The 21,223-nt window shown below is 43.0% G+C and overlaps 1 long non-coding RNA gene across 1 annotated transcript in view; it reads left to right on the forward strand.

Annotated features, from left to right (window-relative positions):
• The first annotated feature begins 3,960 nt into the window (after positions 1 to 3,960).
• The window catches only part of LOC135207092 (uncharacterized), a 33,193-nt gene continuing 15,930 nt past the window's right edge, over positions 3,961 to 21,223 (forward strand). Inside the window, exons 1-2 of the long non-coding RNA XR_010312873.1 lie at positions 3,961 to 4,044; positions 6,970 to 7,553. This is a non-coding gene — a long non-coding RNA (uncharacterized LOC135207092). The remainder of the gene's footprint in view (positions 4,045 to 6,969; positions 7,554 to 21,223) is intronic.

Genomic DNA, 21,223 nt, shown 5'->3' on the forward strand with positions numbered 1-21,223 from the left:
AGTAAGTATTCATCGTGAATGGCATCATAAACTCAAACAGAACAATGAATGCACAGGTCCCCCCAACTGAACATATGTACATAAACATACATACACACACACACACACACACACAAAAACTGACATGCAAAACTCAACAATTGCATATCACCATTATTGTCAACAATATTATTATCATTATTGGAAAAGTAAATCCACAATAACATGTCTGTTTGATCTTGTTATTTAAAATACAAAGCAGAAAGCTTTCTGCTTTGTATCTTAAATAAGATCAAACAGACATATTATTGTGGATTTACTTATTCATTTTATTTTATTAACTCTTGTGATTATGAGTTTTCTTTTAATTATCATTATTATTATTATTATTATTATTATTATTATTATTATTATTATTATTATTATTATTATTATTATAGATAGTGGTGAAGTAGAAACAAGTATTATTCATTGGTGCATCAACCTCAAACAGAACAATGAAAACAAAATTGGTACATTTGGTAGGCAATGCCCTACGCTCTGCTTACTAAAATAAAGCTGAAAATTCCTTAAACATTATAGATTATCTATTAAACGTTAAAACGGCCATCCAGACCCGAATCACTGACATTGCAAGTTTGAAATTATCTGCAATATATTTCAGGTACTTTTCACGAACGCCAAATATTTCATGAAACGTCTGACAGACCCATTTTTATTTATATTCAATCTTTTTTACCTTTTTCAAAATGGAAAAGGTCGAACCTCACGAGAGAGGAGACCATATGATAGTTCGGAAACTAGCATTTCCCCATTAAAATACCGGTGCCTCGTTCTCCCCAAAGTACCGAAGGAGCTCAGGTGACTGTGACGTCTGCAAATTCGTTACTCGAAACTGGATTGGACCGGATTTAATTTCAGAATCATGGACTTCAGACGCCATGTATTGACTACCCGAAGTAAATCGGTGTTCAAACAAGAAACTGTTGTGCTTTTGATAGCGAGGCCAGATAAAAATAACCGAACAAGTGATTGCAATGACTGCATTCAAAAATGAAGTTTGCATTCACTTATTCATGCCAATTGATGAATGGCATAGTAGTGCTTGAGGCCAGATACATGAAAATGTACGAGGGCATTCACGAACTGGGTTCTGGTAATGCTTGAACTGCCCGGGATTGTTAGCGGGCGAAAAGCTAGGTACTTTTAATTTTTTCAAGGGTTTGTATGGCTGGCTACAGGGTTACAAGGTGCACCCACAGGGTGTCAGCACTGCGATTCCTCCTAACTTTTCTCCCGCCTAAAATATTCCAGAAAACGAACACTGGGTACTACTACGCTCTGATACCTCCTTCGACGATGCATTTCATTAGAGCATAAATTTCCATAAAGTAATGTATTTTATCTTGAAGACAGTGGTTTGTATAGACTAGATTTTTACAAAACTTATAACCTAAAAGGACCATTATTAAAATTTGTCCTTCGAGTTTCTCGTAAGCTTCCACAAGGTTATAAAAATTAAATCATCTCCTAAGGCTATAATGAAGTCCTGATTAATATCATATACAGACAAATGATCATAAATATGTTAGAAACTACTTGAAGGATAGTGCTGATGTACTTTCAGTTTTTTTCTGAATGGAGAAATTGATTGTAATTCGTATACAAATTGATGGAAATTTCATTTGTTTACGATATGTATATCATTCCATTTTAATTATTCATATTCCCAGGGCTGCTTCTCGATTTCCCATGGCATCCTGGAATTTTAAGATTGGTAATTCTGACTAACAAATTCCGACATACTTCAACCTCAGTTTTAGAATTTCCATGGATTTTAGCAAACTCAAGATATACTTTTAATCAAAAACAATTATGTTTATTGAATATATCTCCAAAAACGGCAAAATATAGTTTGAAATAAAATTTAAAGGATTCATGATGTTTGCTACGAATAGTCCTTGACGTGACATGAATCCCAGCTATTGAGACTTCCAAACGATAGCATTTTCAACAATTTCTGCGTCATTTGCCCAATTTTGGATCGAAAATGACAAAGTATTCCTTACGGGAATCAATTAACGCCTTTAATTCATTAATTCTCCTACTGAATAGTTCGTTATTTGGCCTTAATTACGTGTTAATTGCGTGTTGGCAATCCTGCTTCCTCTCCGGAAAAAGAACAGCCATTGTTTGTTACCAGAACGAACTTCGTCACTTCCTTTAGAATATTTTACGTTCTTCAAAACGTCCCCTTATTAAGGTTAAATTTTAGATACATAGATCTATCTTACTAATAGTTATCATATATATCGATACAGGATTTATTCTTGGTCTTGCTAAAACAATATATAATAGTTTCGTCTTCAAACAAACATTATCATCCAAGGATTGTCATAGCACTCAATAGATGTCTTTAGAGTACCTACAATGTTGTTAAAATATTACTGGAAAAGAACAATAACTTATATTTGGTATTCCTTTATTTAGCATTAATAACAAGCATAAATCTTCTTTATATTACTAGCAATGTTTTTCGTCATATAATGATATTAATATCTTTATCTTCACAGCGATTTCATTTGATTTATGAAATTTAGGAGCAAGGCAGACGAGATTACTATTGTTACCCCTTTTACTATTTTTACGTTGTCTATTCATGTAGAAAAATTGTCTTTATAAAAAATGGTATTTCAGGATATTTGGATAACTATAGAAAGGTTAGTTTCTCTCTCTCTCTCTCTCTCTCTCTCTCTCTCTCTCTCTCTCTCTCTGTTACTTTGTGATTATGTTCCATAGTCAGGAATTTGTCCTGAAGTTTTAAGTAGCATAAAACGTAAACGTTTTCTTTTAAAATTCTCTTTTCGACATTAACTATCTAGTTTGAAATCATTGATGATCCACGAAAGGTCGATTGTGCCCTGCTGTAGTTTTCTAGCTCATGAACTCACCTGGTGATATTATTATTATTATTATTATTATTATTATTATTATTATTATTATTATTATTATTATTATTATTATTATTAAGAAATTCAGTCTCGTGAAAACAAATTGTTAGAAAATCCACAATTTTATTGATATATTTTTACATATAAATATACTTTATTATTATTATTATTATTATTATTATATTATTATTATTATTATTATTATTATTATTATTATTATTATTCCAAAGACGTAGAACCCTATTCATGAGGAACAATCCCAACACAGGAACCACTGATTTAAAACTCAAGCTCTCGAAGAATATTGAGAAGGTAGATACTAAAAGGGAAATACAGAGAGCGGAGATCAGCCACAAGCAAAACTGGTAAATTAACAAATAAATGAATTCAATAAAAATGTAGGTATTGAACCTAATGCTAGAAAATGACAGACGTTCGTCACATTAGATTAGATATTCAAGCATAGCTTATCCTGATTTTTCACCATACAGCCATACATCAATGCGTATTCACGTTATTTTGATATACATATATATATAGTACAATATATAACTTATAAAGCCCCAGGCATACCCCCACCCCACATCAGACCCCCAGCAGACACCCCAGGCTGACCACTGCATTGCAATAACCGAAATCCAGCCGGCTTCCTTAACCAGTCTATTATTGGATCTTCTGAAATAAATCAAGATTTTCTGACTCATTTTCACTTTACGATTAAAAAGCTGCATATTCTCATACCCTAATCCTTATTATGTTGAATTCTGAAGAGTATTCCCATTCATTTTATTTATATAGTGTCTTGTCCATTCATTTACCTGGTAATAAATTGTTTACTTAATACTGGATGTATGTAAAAATAATCTTCAACCAGCGAATGGGAAGTCGTTTTTGAAGAGGCTTCGCCAAAACCCAAAGATTCCAGCCAATGAAAGGAGGCGTTAGAAACACTGGTGATGGTGTAGGCCTCTGATTGGTCAAAGAAATTCCTCCCGTCTTTCCTTTGGAAGACTCAGTGTAGTTCTAAACACGAAGAGTAGTGGTCGTTTTTGTAGACAAATGCTCACGAGATAAAGGAAATTACTTTGGTAAAAGAAGAAGCCATTTAATTCAGGTTAGTTTTTCCCTTCTTAGGGGATATTGTTGGTGCTGTAGGTTTTGTATGCTTGGTGAACCATTGGCTAGCGTGGAAATGTCCTTCGGTGGAGTATTGTGGTCACAGGATCTAGAATTTTGCAGTTTTCAAAACTATCTTGTAGATTGGAAAGTCCTTCGGAGTTGAAATAACAGTCATTCTTCAAAATTGATGTGTATACGGAAAAATATATTTAACAATAGATCTATACAGAGCGCTTTCGGGAATCTGTTCGATTTCAGTTTTCGCGTGAAGTTGTTTATAAAACAAGGGAACCGGTCGTTAAAAGAAGCAAAAGTAGATCAGACAATATTTACGGTCCCATAATAAACTAAAATACAAGTGAGGGAAATCGCATAGCTGGACGCGAGGTAATACCTTCAACTGAGATGTCGCCTTTGATGTCTTAAATATCCTCGAAAATTTTGGGTTTATTCACTGTTATTCGATTTGGGTGACATTGGTGATCAACGGACATCGTGAATTCGTCACTTATTTCATCAGCCTCTCTACAATACACGTAACAATGACTCGAGTACCTCCTGAATGAGTGTCACGAATCTCCAACAGACTTGAATTAGGGGAACAACCGTGGTCACAGGGGAATTGCTCACCTACTGAGTGGCAGACCCAGCTTATATTCCTCAGATTATTGAAAGGTAAGGCGGTAAATCTAAAGGAGAGTTCCGTCTCTTGTTTGCAGAAGAATATATTTTTCGATGTATTTTTTTATTGATTATGCTTAAACTGATCATTAATATAGGTGGCATCAAGCAATTACACCCTTGTTCCCATCTAACAATCTTGGGGGACCCCAGTGGGAACCAGGGTTTTGGGGTGGGGGGTGGGGGGAGCAAGAGAAAAGTGATTTCCAGGGCACTACCTAACCAAACAAACCACCTAACCTAACCTAAGGCGCCGTACCCCTACCTAGGCCTGAGTCCCGCCCCTGCGACCCTCCCTTAAGGGCACTACCTTCCCTGCACACTTCATGACAATTCCGAAAAAATTGAGTGGCCATTAGGCTAACTGAGAGACAATACTCCAGCACATTTCACACGATAATCAAAATAAATACAGGAAATAGCTTTCTTTACAGTGGAGGATAGAGTTCGGCAGCAGCTTTCACAAAAGCGTGAAACCTTAGTAATGGGTCTTGAATGTGCAAATTAGAATATGCAACGGCTAAATATCCAACAAAATGTTTTTTACGGATTAAATTCTTGACATCTCTCCACCGTCTCTCTGTGGTATTGGTATGGGCACGAGTTTGTGGATCAACAAAATTTACACTCTTGATTAAACCGTGATTTTGGACAAAAGTGACGAGCCTTTCTATTTGCCCATAACAATAATTTGTGAAATCTCTATCATTCACGTAACAATTTTCACACACTGTGGGGACACTTTCCTGGGGAACAAAATGGAAGCTTTAGACGCTCCTGATAATTCACTCATGGCGCTAGTGCAAGTCCCGCTTCATTGGAGAAAATAGGTGTATTTGCCGAAAAAAATAACGACTTGGTAACACTAAATATTGTCATTGGCTGAAAACACTGTGCTTTCTTTTGTTTCAGAGAAAATTGAGACTGGCTTATTTACGATTGGATATTGTCTATAATGAGTCACTTTTTGGGTGGAGTTTTTTTAGTGACGTCATTCGGAGGGTGTGGTTTCCCCATGACAATTTGAGACTGCGCAGCACACAAACGACGAACAGCTCATTAAAATAGGTGATACGACAGAGACAACAACATGAAGGACTTTGTTTTTATTTTTTTTTCTGTGGGTACAAATATTCAAGTTGTGTTTTCTAGACCGATTGGACTTACCGCCACTAATTTCCGTCATTCTTAGAACATACTTAGTATCTTTCAAGGTATAAACACATTTATACTAAAAATCGGTCGGAGCACTTATTATGATTTACCATAGGATGTATGGGGCTTGTTCCATATGAACAGGGTTCTTCATATCTGAACAATAACAATAACATATTGTACCTATTTTTGCCCCAGTTTCTCCTTGGATATAGGTTCTATGGATGCTACGTGATAGGTGTGGGACATTTGCACACGTAGTATGTGAGCGCATGTTGAAGGCACCCCTTTTGCATTCGTACAGCTCCGTGTCTTTTATCAGAATCGAAAGGAAAGCTTTCCAATCATTCTCAAATCAGCTGTTTGCAAGTTTGACAGCTCCAAGCCTCTGCCACGCCCACCTGTTGTTTCATTAGTCTGGGATTTGAAGGAAAAATCCTGGATTCTGTCAATTCTGACCGGGATTAGGTTAGGATCAGTTTAGTGGCTCCTCTCCTCTCAATCACATCTTCTCTCTCTCTCTCTCGTGGTTAGAATCCTCGGTAAAGCGCGCGCTCTCTTGTCAATTCAAAGGACATTTTCTGTTCGTCAGAATCTGAAGAATTGCTTTGAGACAATATATTGTGTCTTATAATTTTCATTTTCATTTTATTTCCAAGTACATTATAAAAAAGATAACTTATATGCCAACAAAGTTGGCCACCGTAGTTCCCTAGTGACTGGACAGTTGCCGGAGGTTCTTGGTTCTAGAGCAAGATTCGTAAAATTTGACTGACTTGGTGTCATTGACATTGTATTAATGACAGATTCTGAACTATGATATACATTCAGGACTAAATTTAATAGCAGAAACTGTAGTAATAATGATTGTCAGTTGCAGTAGACATTACTGAACGATAGACCATTTTCCTGTTTTGTCATGACAGAAGACATTTTGAAACCAGTGATGGTGGGATGATTGTCCCATGACTGTATAACTTGAATTATATTATTTGGCGACTCATCCATATGTGAACATTTATATCGAAGTGTTTCTGATAGATTATTAATTATTTGTAATGTATTAATGTGATTTTTTTTACAGAACACTTCGCTTGAAACCCTAATCTATCAAATATGAGTTTTTGCTTAACTGAAGACTTGGCTTGTATCAAAACGACTTCATAGAAGTATCGAAACTCTTGTAGGAACCAGGAACCATAGACCAGGAACCAGGAACCGAAAAACAAGGACCAGAAACCAGGAGCTGAAAAACAAGGACCAGAATCTAGGAGCCGAGAAATAAGAACCAGGAACCGAGAAACGAGGACAAGCCCAGGGAGCAGGGATTAGGAACCACGAACCATGGACCAGGAAACAGGAACCAGAGACTATGGACCAGGAAACAGGACCCACCAACTAAGGACCGAAATTCAGGAACCATTGATCAGGAACCATGGACCAGGAAACAGGAACAACTGACGATGAACCAATAACCAGGGACCACGAACCATGGACCAAGAATCATGAACTAAGACCGGGAAACAGGAACCACGAACCATCGACCAAGAACCAGGGACCAGGAACCAGGGACCATGGACCAGGAATCAGGAACAGTGAACCAAGAACCAGGGACTACGAACCAGGTATAAGATACTGCTCAAGCCTTATAATGGGGCCTTATAATCGGTGAGTTATTCGTTTATCTGGTCGAATAATTTAAAACATGAGCCCATTAATCTGTCGATAATTCAGGGGTGAGAGAGAGAGAGAGAGAGAGAGAGAGAGAGAGAGAGAGAGAGAGAGAGAGAGAGCTTATTTTAAACTCAGAAATTTGAGACAAAAATAGGTTAATAAAATTTGAACGGGACTGAGTTCTAAATATTTTACTAGAAATGCCACTTTACATTATAAAAAACACAATTGAAGTCAGAGAAACTTAATTTGTTTCTTAAGTATAAAGTCTGTATAAAAATGGTATATTGACTGTAAGATAGTCGACTCTAACATTTGCACAGAATTATTCTTATAAACCTCATTCAATTCATCACCTGATTTATGTTTAATATTAAATGCTAGTCCGACTTGTTTTTGGTCTGAGCTGGAATTACGCCTACACGGGCTTTTGCCCATAAGGCCAATACAAAGTATTGGCCTTGCCCGTATGTAACAATAGATGATTTTAAATAAAAAAAAAATTCTCGTGAATACAATGAGTTAAAAATAATGGTGTGAAAAACTGAAAATATGGTCGTGAAGTGAAAAGTTGGAAGATAAAAGAGAGAGAGAGAACTTCTCTGAAGATTTTAACTACGAGAGAGAGAGAGAACTTTTCTGAAGGTTTTTACTACGAGAGAGAGAGAGAACTTTTCTGAAGGTTTTAACTACGAGAGAGAGAGAACTTTTCTGAAGTTTTTTACTACGAGAGAGAGAGAGAACTTTTCTGAAGGTTTTAACTACGAGTGAGTGACTTGAGTGTCAGTCCTGGCGAGTCGAAGATGGCCAGTAATGGAAAAAAATCGAAAAATGACATTTTTATAATATATAAAAGTGTTTTCTTATACTTACCCGGGTGTTACATATAGCTGTCGTCTCCTGACGTCACGGCAGAATTTGAAAATTCGCGGTAGCGCTAATGGTTTGACAGGTGATCCTCTACTCCCGCCCTCTACCGGTACCGGGAACCATTCCAACAATAAATCAGAAGTTTCATGCCTACCTGTCCATATGAGAGGAGGGCGGGGCTTCGTTATGTAACCACCGGGTAAGTATAAGTGAAACTTTATATTATTATAAAAATGTCATTTTCACTTATATAACTTAACCCGGTGGTTACATATAGCTGATTGACACATTTAGGTGGTGGGACAATTGCAGCTAAAATAACTGTTGGAATTATCCGAAGATATAGGTTCCTTACCTTAAAGACCGCTGACTCAGTGGTTACTGCCTCTGTAGTCTGCTGGCCTTTATTGTACCGACAGGATATATGGATCCGTGCGTCGGACACAATAATAAGTACTTGCCGTTGAGGACGTGACCGTAACGGACAAGACTATAATGCCCCTGCTCAGGCGCAGTACAAATCACCACAAAATACAATGAAAAACGAGGGATCACCACAACCGTTTAAGAAATACACCAGACATTAAAAGACTGAAAGATACTCAAAAAACTCCCTGTATCTTCAGACAACCTTAAAAATACAAAAAACATAATCAAAGGAGAAAAGTTAGTGAGGATGGGACATCCTTCTCTCCCTCACCCAATACCGTGTCAGTCACAATGAATGGCCCCAATGTACTGCAATTTTCATATGTGGTTTGCAAATCTGTCAGATAATGAGATGCGAAGACAGAATTGCTTCTCCAATATGTATGATTTAATAATGTCTTTCAAAGACAGATTACGTCTAAGGCCATAGACGTAGACACTGCTCTAATTTCATGAGCTTTGACTTTAAACACTTTGATATCTGAGTCTGACATTGTCCATGTGCCTCAGAAATCAAACTCCTTAAAAGAAGGAGAGCGCATTTTTAGAAAGAGACGAGAAGGATCTTTCACTGAACACCACAGGTTATCACTCTTACCTCTTATACTTTGGTCCTTTGCACATAATGTCTAAGTGCTCTCACTGGACAGAGAAGACATTCAGGCTCATTAGGCCCCACTAACTCCGAAATGTTCTTTATAGAGAACGAACGAGGGCCAAGGACGTGAGGGATTTTCATTCTTAGCCAAAAACCCAGCATTGATGAGCAATGGCATTGCCCTTAGCGAATCCAACTCTCTTATCAATAGCATGCAGCTCACTGATTCTTCTAGCTGATGCTAAAGCACAAAGAAAAGGGTCTTCCTGGTCGGATCTCTAAAAAGCAACTAGAGGGAGTCGGTTCGAATCTATCTGACATCAGCCATTTAAGAACTACATCCAGGTTCCAAGCTACTGTTCTTGACTCCTTTGTCTTGGTCGTATCAAAGGAACGAATCAGGTCTGAGAGGTCTTGATTATTAGAAATGTCTAATCCTCGATGTCTGAACACAGAAGACAACATAGCTCTATAACCCCTAATCGTCTGGTAGAAAGCTTCTTCTTCTCACGAGAAAAAGAAGGAAGTTAGCTAACTGAGCTATAGAGGTCTTAGAAGACGAAATTCCTTCTTCTTTGCACCAAGCTCTGAATTGGACCCACTTAGCTTGTACACTCGATCAGAGGATTCTCTTCTGGTCTAGCAATAGCCCTTGAACGCTCTCTTTGAAAATCCTCTCTTTCTGAGGAGATTGCTCGACAGTCTGAAGGCGACTAGTCGAAGAGCGGACAAGTTGTGATGGAACCTCAGAAAGTGGGTGGCTGTCTGAGTAGATCCTTCCTTACGGTAACTCTCTCGGAAAGTCCCGTCAACAGCAGTAGTAGATCCGGAAACCATTCCCTGGCCGGCCAAAAGGGGCTATCAGAGTCATCCTGACGTTCTGATGACCTCTGAACTTTGCCAGAACTAATCTTAGCATTTTGAAGGTTGGAAAGCATACAGATCCAGATTTGACCAGTCCAGAAGCATGGCATCCACTGTAAAACGCCTCCTCGTCTGGAACTGGGAGCAATACAGTGGTAGACGAGCTGTCTTGTTTTGTGGCGAAGAGATCCAACTGAGGCATCCCCAAATCCCCCAAAGCTTCTTGCATATTTGAGGATGTAATGTCCACTCTGTGGAGAGGACTTGTCCTCTCCTGCTGAGAATGTCTGCCTTTACATTCTTCGAGCCTTGAATAAATCTTGTGCTCAAGACAACCTTGTTCTCTTTCGCCCAAATGAGTAGGTCCTCTCGCCGCCTCGCACAGAGAGAACGAGTGTGTCCCCCCCCCCCCTGTTTTTTTATGTAAGAGAGAGCCGTGGTGTTGTCTGCTTGAACCAGCACTACTTTCCCTCTTACCTCTGTCGTTGAAGTGCATTAGAGCCAAATGAATCGCCTTCAACTCTTTTAGATTTATGTGCCAGCTTTTCTGATGAATCTGCCAAAGACCCGACACTTCCTTTCTCCCCAGAGTAGCTCCCCACCCTTTGTCCGATGGCGTCTGACAAAAGAGTAAGGTTGGGGCTCAACTGGCTTAGAGACAAGCCTTCCTCTAGCCTTCCTTCTGATTTCCACCAAAGTAGGTCCTGTTTGATTCCTTCCGAGATGGGAACACGAAGGAGTCTGGGAACTTCTTCCTTTGCCACTTCTGCTTCAAGAATAATTGAAGTGGTCTCTGTTGAGCCTGCCCAGACTTACAAATTGCTCTATTGAAGCCAAGGTTCCTAAAAGGCTCATCCACTGATTCGCCGAGCAAGTTTGTCTGAGGCGAAGAAATTCGTCTATTTTGTTCAGGCAAGAGTCGATCCTTTGGCGAGAACGGAAAAGCCTGAAAAAGAACTGAATTCAGTCTCACTCCTAAATAAACTATCTCCTGAGAAGGAGTGAGACATGACTTTTCTTTGTTTACTAACAAACCTAGGGCTTTCCGTCATCCTTAAAGTCTTTTGTAGGTCCTCCACACACTTCTGTCTGGACCTTGCCCTGAGAAGCCAATCATCTAAATATCATGGATATTCGTATCCCGTCTAGATGAAGCCCACTTTGCTACTGACGACAGAACTCTGGTTGAACACTTGTGGAGTCTGTCGACAGGCCGAAGCAGAGGGCCCTGAACTGATAAATGCGGCCCTGGAACACGAATCTCAGGAATCTTCTCGATTCCGAATGAATCGTAAATATGAAAATAAGCGTCCCGAAGGTCTATGGAAACCATCCAATCTCCAGGATGAAGAGCTGCTACTACCGATTGGGTCGTTTCCATAGAAAACTTCGTCTTCAGGACAAAGACGTTCAGGGCACTGACGTCCAACACCGGTCCTCCAACCCCCCGTGGCCTTCTTTACCAGGAAAAGGCGATTGTAAAATCCTGGTTCCTGCGGAGAGTCCCACTAACTCTATGGCCTCTTTGCCAGTAAGGCGAGAACTTCTTGATGGAGGGCAGCAAATTTTTCGGAGTTCTCCGAGTAAGGCTGACAAATTCACAGGAAATTCTGTGAGAGGGGGGTGCTTGATGAACGGAATGGTGTATCCTTCCTTCAGGACCTGGACCGTCCAAGGATCCGCTCCGAGATGAAACCAGTCTGCCAGAAAGGTGTAATCTGGCTCCTACTGCTGTGTGGAGGACTACGGCCTACTTTTTGATGAAGAGGGAGTGGTTTTAGAAGAGGCTCTACCTCTCCCACGAAACCTGGAGGAAGATCGAACGGGAGCTCTCCCTCGAAATGGTTTAGGAGCTTCCGTGGAGGGAGCACTCCGAGAAGCAGAAAGAACCACGGAGCTATCTTCCTGGGCTTCTTCACTGACTGTGTTAAAAGATCCTGGTCGCTTTCTGTGTTAAAGATTGAGCGATCTCGCTCACAATCTCTTGCGGAAATAGGTGTTTCTTGTCCAAACGGAGAGAAGAGCAACGGCAGACTTCTGGTTCGATGAAACCCCTTTCGACAAGAAGGAGCACCAAAGCTGTCTCCTTCTTCAACACTCCAGAGGCAAAGAAAATGGCAGCGAGCTCGAAGCTCCATCACAGATGCCTTTATCGATACAATCCAGTACCGAGGCAAAATCCTTCAACTGCTCCTCCGAAAGTCCAAATGACTTGACTTTCCTGGCCAGCGAAGCAATGGACCAATCCAGGAAGCTAACAACTTCGAAAACACGGAAAAACACTCTTGCAAAGATGCTCCAGTTCATTTGTTGAAAAGAAAATCTTAGCAGTATTAAGGGCTGCTCTGCGGGAAGAGTCCACGAGACTAGAAAAGTCTCCCTGAGCGGAGGCAGTCACACCCAGGGAAAAAACTTCTCCAGTGTCATACCACACGGCTCCTTGACGAAAGTCTTGAAGGGGGGAAACAAAAAACAGTTTTCCCTGTTCCCTCTTCTCCAAAAGCCAAGCGTTAACTTTCTTGATAGCTTTCCTTAGCCAAAATCGAGAGGACGAGACGCGTGAACGAGGACGAGGAGTCAGGCTTACTGTCCTTTTTCCACTGCGAACTAGGAGAAACTGAACGGAAGGCGCAAAAGAATCTCCAAAGTTGTCACGAAGGATCGTAAAAGGAGTTTATACCCCGACAAATGCTTGTCTTTTTCTGTAAGTCCTTCTCTTTCTTCCTCCAAAATCCGAAGCTTCCTTCGACGAAACTGGCGAACATTCCATCGGAAGAGGAATCTGTTCGCGAAGTCGCAACCCCTGACGCGTCCAGGAGGGTGTGAGAGCGGAGAAGACGTCTGAGCCTGTACTGAGACGTATCCGTGCGGCTGAGCTGGCGGCTGCGTTGGCGGCTGAGCTGGCGGCCGCGCTGGCGCTCGAGCGAGAGCCTGACGTGGTGCCATGACGATCAGGAAAGAGTCCGACCAGCGCCTGAAGTGGCGTCTGAAGAGGAGTCACATGGAGAGTCTGAGCCTGAAGAGGCGACTGCAAAGGAGCCTGCGAAGAGGACTGCCACCGTAGTCTTGCGGAAGATGTAAGGCGGTCGGGAGCGCATTCGGGACGAAAGAGACTTGCCAAAAAGCTCCAAGATACTGCCTAACTTGGCATTCATCTGTTCAAACACCGAAGGTTGAGGATCCACCGACGTAGAAGGCGCGGGAGGTGTAGAAGGATGATCCACAAACACGTCTGGAGCCGCAGGAGTTATCGCTTTGAGGATGGCTCTGGAGAAGGCTCCGAAGGAGTGTGCGTGTTCGGCTTCTCACTTCTATGAGAGAAGGGCGATAAATCGAAACCGCCGGAGAAAAGCTTCAGGCTCCTCCCAAAAACTACAAGAAGGTTCGGCAGCCGCCCCCCCCCCCCCCCCCCCCCCACCTTCTTGGAACCGCAGCAGGCGAAACATCGCGCGACCTTTTCAGCGGTCTAGAAGTCTTATTACGCCAACCTCTATAAGAGGAAACATCTGAACTAGAGTCACTTGACGAAAACACTTCCTCGCAACACCTTTCCAATGGTGAGCGACAGCATCCTGGGATACGGCTACAGATTGCTTTGAGGGGGCGCTGCTCGGGAGCAGGTCCCGCTCGCCTCCCTTCGGTTTTTCGGCATGCCTCCTCCCAGGATCTGGGGAGTTTGACAGGGCCTAGACCTAGGAGAACGACGGGCCGAACAACCACCTCCTCCACTACACTTGCACTAAGTATATCACACTTAACTACCACTTCTTGCACTGTCTCGCCCATTTTCTGCATAGTGGTGAGGAAAGAGACAAATTTCGAGTCCACATATATCGGCTCGTAATACTGACACGGGTCGGGATCGGGAGATACAGATTCGAGGGCAGGAGCAACCCACTACGGGGTTAATAGGAACAGGATTAATAGAATTCAGAGGAATATCCTGGCTACTCACTAACTTATAAGAAGATCTCTGTGAAGCCTTTCTGATTCTATCTTTTTCTAACTTTCTCATATACTTTCCCAGTGCCTTCCACTCCTGAGATGTTAGAGACTTACATCTTCACACGTATTCTCAAAAGAGCATCCACGTTCCCCCATACAACTAACACAAGTAGAATGAGGATCAAGTGAAGCTTTAAGAAGTCTAGTCTTCACACCCACTACTACACACCCTATACTGACAGAGCCGGTGTCAGACATCGTGAAGAATTCAAAATAAATCCTAAAAAGGACAACAATATCAAAACCAAAATAACTATAGCGCTAGCAAAAGATCAGTAAACTCAGGTACATCACAAAAACAAAAGGAGAAACCAAGATGATCAATTCCAAATTCCAACCAGCAGAGGAACCGTGTTACCGGTTCCGACGGCAGGAAACTTCTGATTTATTGTTGGAATGTTCCCGGTACCCGTAGAGGGCGGGAGTAGAGGGATCACCTGTCAAACCATTAGCGCTACCCGCGAATTTACAATCTGCCGTGACGTCAGAGACGACAGCTATATGTAACCACCGGGTAGTTAATATCCGTGAAAAAATATTTTTTAAAGCCCTACGGAGATTCCTTAACTTATTTGTCCACAATCTAATAACATAACGAGGTACTCTGCTGTAATGTGGACTTAACAGGAGGTACACAGGTTTATTGAGGTAACAATTGAATTCTGGTGAAAGTGGCGGTGTCTGTTGTATATGACATATTAATTCACCCTTAATATTGTGGTTGCATCTACAACCTTAGCCCCCTTAATACAAAGTTGTCAGTTAAGTTCATTTATCTTTGTTTTTGTTTAATTCTGTGTAAGCTTTGCACAGGACACTGTACTGTACTGTAGTGTGCACACTAAGCAAACATGATTCGTCCACCAAAGGCTGTAAGCATGGATAGATACTTCACTCTTTGCCTAAGATATGTAACAGAGCTGAGTTCTAGAGAGGTTCAGGACAATTTTAACTATATAGGAAGGGAAGGAAGGACCGAGAATTTTCAACCTGAATTGTTTAAGAAGGGGAGGAAGGAAGTTGAATTTTCTAGAACGTTTTAGGAAGGGTAGGAAAGAAGTGAAACTTTCCTGGGTGGCTTATGAAGGGGAGGAAGGGACTGGAGATGTCCAATGTGGCTTAGGATGAGAAGGGAACTGGAAGTGTCCAGTTTGATTTAGGAATGGGAGGAGGGAGGAGGAAATGGAACTTGACTCTGGGGTAATGATAAGACCAAAAGCTATCCATAGTACCTGGGTCCAAGTCTCTCAATTCGTTGCACTGACATGATGGGTTATTTTTATACATTCAACTTCCCTGCCAGATATATACTTAGCTATAGACTCCGTCGTCTCCGACAGAATTTCAAATTTCGCGGCACACGCTAACCGGTAGGTCAGGGTGATCTACCACCCTGCCCTGGGTGGCAGGACTAGGAACCATTCCCGTTTTCTAATCAGAATTCTTCTGTCGCCCGGGCCATCAACATTGTTGTTGGTTCCTCTCGATTGGTTTTTCTTTTTTCACCGGCAATTGATCTTCTTGACCGACTTTTGGTGACGTATCTGGGGATGTTGGATTGTCATGCGTTTTAGTGGACTGTGATTTTGTGGACTTGATTTTGGATTTTTTATACATTCAACTTCCCTGCCGATATATACTTAGCTATAGACTCCGTCGTCTCCGACAGAATTTTCAAATTTCGCGGCACACGCTACCGTAGGTCAGGTGATCTACCGCCCTGCCCTGGGTGGCAGGACTAGGAACCATTCCCGTTTTCTAATCAGAATTCTTCTGTCGCCCGGCATCAACATTGTTGTTTGGTTCCTCTCGTTGGTTTTTCTTTTTTGTTTTTCTTTTCACCGGCAATTTGATCTTTCTTGACCGACGTTTTTGGTGACGTATCTGGATTGTTGGATTGGCATACGCTTTTGTGGGACTGTTTTGTGGACTTGATTTTGGAATTTTTTTTCTTTAAAAAAATATGTCTGACTCTGGAATGGTTTTGTGACGTTTTGTGATGTAGGCTGTAAGGTGAGGTTGCCGAAAGCTTCGGTAGACCCTCACACGGTATGCAAGGGTTGCAGGGAGTATGAATGTTCTTTTACTAATACTTGTAAGGAATGTGAGAACTTGAGTGAGAACGAAATGGAAGAATCTAACTAATTATTTAAAAAAGTTAGAGAGAGAAAGAGTGAGGAAGGCTTTCTTATAGAAGTTTAAGTAGTTCTAGATCTGAACTATTCCTAGCTTGGGATCTTCCCAAGGGTAAGTATTGCTACTTCTCCTTCCATTGCAGCCCCTTCTCCTATTGCAGAACCTGTAGATTCAGCAAAAGAACTTGCGGATCTAAAAGCAGCCTTCAAGTTGATGAAAACAAATGGCTGCCATACAAGGTAAGGCTAGTGATTATTCAGTGGACATGATATGAGTGTCCCCAGTGTAGTGGAGGGGGCATCTGGTCGGCTCAGCAACGCTCCTAGGTCTGACCTCTTCCAAGCTCACATGCCCAGAGGAGAAGGAATGTCGAAAACCGAAAGGAGGTTGTGGAGAATCCCCACCGATCAGGTGTCCCTTCGGCGGTTTCTGTGACACCCCAGACTGCCAAGGATCGCTATTGTAAAAGCGTCCTGCGTGAGTGTTTTTCGTCGTCGGGATCTTCATCTCCAAGACGTGATTGGAGAGATTCGATCGTCTCGGCCACTCAAGAGAAGTTGGAAGGCTCCGACTATTGATTCGAGCCCAGAAAACTTCCCTGAGGAGTCTCCCTCGGGAGTGAAGAAGGCAAAAAGAGCCATTCTTTCAACCAGAGTGAGAAGGAGGCAGGAGGTGGAGGCTACGGACTCCTCCCCTCCTCCTTCCCCTCCTCCCGAAGAGGATAAAGAGGAGGTACGAAGAGATTCATGATTGGCGATGCAAGAGCAGATTTCGTCTTTTGTAGGAGTTCTGTGAAAGTTAGCCTCCTAGAAGGAAAGACTCTTCCCTTCCGATCAAAAGATCCTCCAGACGTATGGAGGTATCTGCCGCCAGGATCGATACTCCTACTCGAGTAGAGGTTTCCGGTACGAACCTGGATGAAACGATCAGACGTCTGGCACCGGCCAGAGTGAGGAGTCACCCAGGAGGCAGGAGCCAAGAGCCAGGAGTGAGGAGTCAACCAGGAGCGAGGAGCCAAGAGCCAGGAGTGTGGAGGCATCCAGGCAGGAGGCAGGAGCCAGGAGGCAAGAGCCAGGAGGCAAGAGGCAGGAGTCAGGAGTCAGGAGTCAGGAGTCAGGAGTCAGGAGTCAGGAGTCAGGAGTCAGGAGTCAGGAGTCAGGAGCCAGGAGCCAGGAGCCAGGAGCCAGGAGCCAGGAGCAGGAGGCAGGAGGCAAGAGTCAAGAGCCAGGAGGCAGGAGTCGGAGACTCGTTCCTGGAATTTATGACTCTTCTCCAAATAGGAGCTCCTCTCCTTCAAGCGTAGGTGGTCTTGGAAGGACTCTCCCTCCAAACGTGAACTTTCTCCTTCGTCTGATCGAGGGTTAGACGAGTTGTCTGATGACGAACCTCCTGCTAATGAGGGACTCTCGAGTTTATAAAGTCTTAGCCTCATTATTGCTTCAAGGATTTGGAGATTCTCTTAGTCCCGGCGGCTCCTCCTTCTCCTCGTCTCTTCTCTTTTTCGAGCTCGGCAACGGCAAAATCTTCGGCCTTTTTGAAAATGAAGCCTGCTATATCAATGAAAAGAAGGCACTCCATTCTTTAGAGTTCTTGGATGGACAAGAAGAAGGAGTTAGGAAAGACGGTATTCTGCATGCCTCCTTCCAAACTACATGGAAAGAGAGGTATTTGGTATGGGACAGGAGAGACTATGGGTCTTTCTCTAACCTGCCTCGGCAGATGCGGACTTTTCCAATTTAGTGGAGGCCTCTAGACGTCACTCCTTAGGATCGGTCAGAGCGACGTGGAGCACTTCAGAGTTGAACCACTTTCTAAAGGGACTTTTTGTCACTTTAGAAGTGTTCAACTTTCTGGATTGGTCACTCGGAGTTCTGGCCAACAAATCTAAAGATCCGAGTTTCTTAAAAACCCAGAGATTCTCCATAGCGTCCTGTCTTGCATGGACAAGGCAGTACAGGACGGTTCGGGTAAAGTGGCTTCCCTTTTGGTGCTGGTCTCCTGAAAAAGAGATCAGTATATGGATCCCTATTATCGAAAGGGGTTTTCTCCGAGCCAGAGGACTGCTTTATTGTTCGCCCCTCTATCGGATCATCTGTTTCCCTTCTCGTTTAGTGAAGGAATATATCTCGCTCGCTAACTGAGAAGGCGACACAAGACCTACTAACACAAACGTCCAAGAAAGGACGCCCTGTAGTGTCGGCGATTAAGAATGACTCTCGTCCTCCTCAGCAGCCCTTTCGTGAGGTACAGCGGCTCGTCCCCCTGCCAGAAAGAAAGAACTCTGATAAGAGAGGAAGGTCTTCCTTTAGGCCCTTTCAAGAAATCCAAATGACTTGTTGCTCCTTCAAGCACCAGTGGGCGCCAGACTCCTGAACTTTGGCAGGAGTATGGGCAAAAGGGAGCCGACCCTTGGTCAGTGTCGGTCCTATAGAAGGGATATGTATTCCCTTCGAGAACAGCCCTCCCCTAACATCTACGCCTCGGGAACTGTCAGCGAGGTACAGAGACCCGGTAATGAGAAAGACTCTCCTTCAAATGGTGGAACAAATGTGGAAAAAGAGGCCATCGAACTGGTGCAGGATCCACACTCCCCGGGATTTTACAATCGCCTTTTTCTAGTACCAAGGCATCGGGGGGTGGTGGAGACCAGTTCTGGACGTAAGCGCTCTGAATCGCTTTGTTCAGAAAAAGAAGTTTCGCATGGAAACGTCCGCCTCAGTAATGTCGGCTCTTCGTACAGGAGATTGGATGGTCTCTCTGGACTTGCAAGACGCTATTTCCACGTTCCCATTCACCATTTTTGTTCAAAGAAATATCTTCGTTTTGTAATAGGAGACAAGATCTTTCAATTCAGGGCTCTGTGCTTCGTCTGTCTACAGCTCCGCAAGTATTCACCAACCTGATGGCGAGTGTGGCAAGATGGCTTCACCTAGAGGGAATAAACATCTCCCTCTACTTGGACGACTGGCTGATCAGGGCCAAGTCGGAGATTCAGTGCTTGGTGGACTTATCAGTAACAAGGAAACATGATAGAATCGCTGGGATTACTCGTGAACCTCGAGAAGTCGCAGCTGATCCCCAGCCAGAGCTTGGTCTATCTGGGGATTCAGATGGATTCTCGGGTTTTCGAGTATTTCCTTCGCGAGAAAGAATCACTCGAGGTTTGTCGAAAATCTCGAGCTTCTTAGAGAAAAAGAACAGTTCAGCGAGGGATTATCTTAGCCTCTTAGGGACCCTGTCCTCACTAGAAAAGTTCTTCTCTCTGGGGAGGCTTCACCTTCGCCCTCTTCAGTTTTTGTTTTCCTGAAAGGGGTGTGGAGTTGAAGACGGGACAACTCTCGGACATCTTCCCGCTTCCACAAGAGGTAAAGGATCATTTTGAAGTGGTGGATCCTCCCTCTTCAAAAGAACAAGGCGTATCGCTTGCTCTGCAGAACCCAGACCAAGTGTTATATGCCGACGCTTCGGAGTCGGGATGGGGAGCGACGTTAGGAGCAAGGGAGGTGTCAGGCACCTGGACAAAGGAACAGGTGTCCTGCACATCAATTGCAAGGAACTAGTGGCCATAACACCTAGCCTTAAAGTTCTTCCGAAGAGATAGTCAGAGGCGAGGTGATAAAGATAAACTTGGACAACACCACGGCTCTGGCTTACATACGCAAGCAAGGAGGCACGCACTCTTTTCTCCCTCTTTCAGTTAACAAGACACCTGTTAACCTGGACGGAAGAAAGAGGCATAACTCTCCTCACAGATTTGTTCAAGGCATCAAGAATGTGAGAGCGGACAGACTGAGCAGGAGGAATCAGGTCCTTCCCACAGAATGGACTCTACACGAAGAAGTGTGTCGAAGTCTTTGGTCCCTGTGGGGAGACCTCACATAGACCTGTTTGCGACGTTCCTCTCCAAAAGAATAGAGATCTTTTGCTCTCTAGTGGAAGATCCGAGAGCCTTCGCAATAGACGCGTTTCTCCTGGATTGGTCGGGTGTGGACGCATACGCCTTTCCCCCGTTCAAGATCCTGGGGGAAGTGCTCAGGAAGTTCGTAGCTTCGAAGAACACGAAGTTGACGCTAATAGCCCCATTTTTGGCCGGTCCCAGGAATGGTTCACAGAGGTACTGGGTGATAGTGGACTTCCCCAATCTCTTCCAAACAGACCAGATCTACTCAGACAACCCCACTTCGAGAGGTTTCATCACAACCTCCCAGGTCTCGCTCTGACTGCCTTTCGACTATCGAAAGACTTGTCAGAGCAGGGGCTTTTCTCGCAAGCTGCGGGCTCTATCGCTAGAGCCCGCAGAGCTTCGACGAGAAGAGTATACCAATCAAGTGGAAGTCTTTAGGAGGTGGTGTAAGAGTCAGAAGCTGTCCTCCTCCAGTACCTCTATAGTGAATATTGCCGATTTCCTCCTCTTTTCTGAGAGAGGAATCACACCTTTCTGTCTCAACAATAAAAGGATACAGAAGCATGCTGTCTTCAGTATTTAGGAATCGAGGGTTAGATATTGCAAGCAACAAAGATCTACACGATCTAATTAGATCCTTTGAAACTTCAAAGGCAGCTACTCCTAGAACACCTAGTTGGAATCTAGACGTGGTACTGAAATTCCTTTCATCGGATAAATTCGAGCCTTTACATCTGGCTTCTTCCGCGACGTCACTAGGAAATGCTTATTCCTGGTGTCTCTCGCTACAGCCAGAGGACGAGCGAATTGCACGCTCTAGATTCCACAGTGGGGTTCAAAGAGATGCTGCCATCTGTT

The sequence above is a fragment of the Macrobrachium nipponense genome, chromosome 32 (assembly GCF_015104395.2).
Source record: "Macrobrachium nipponense isolate FS-2020 chromosome 32, ASM1510439v2, whole genome shotgun sequence".
Lineage (NCBI taxonomy): Eukaryota > Metazoa > Arthropoda > Malacostraca > Decapoda > Palaemonidae > Macrobrachium > Macrobrachium nipponense.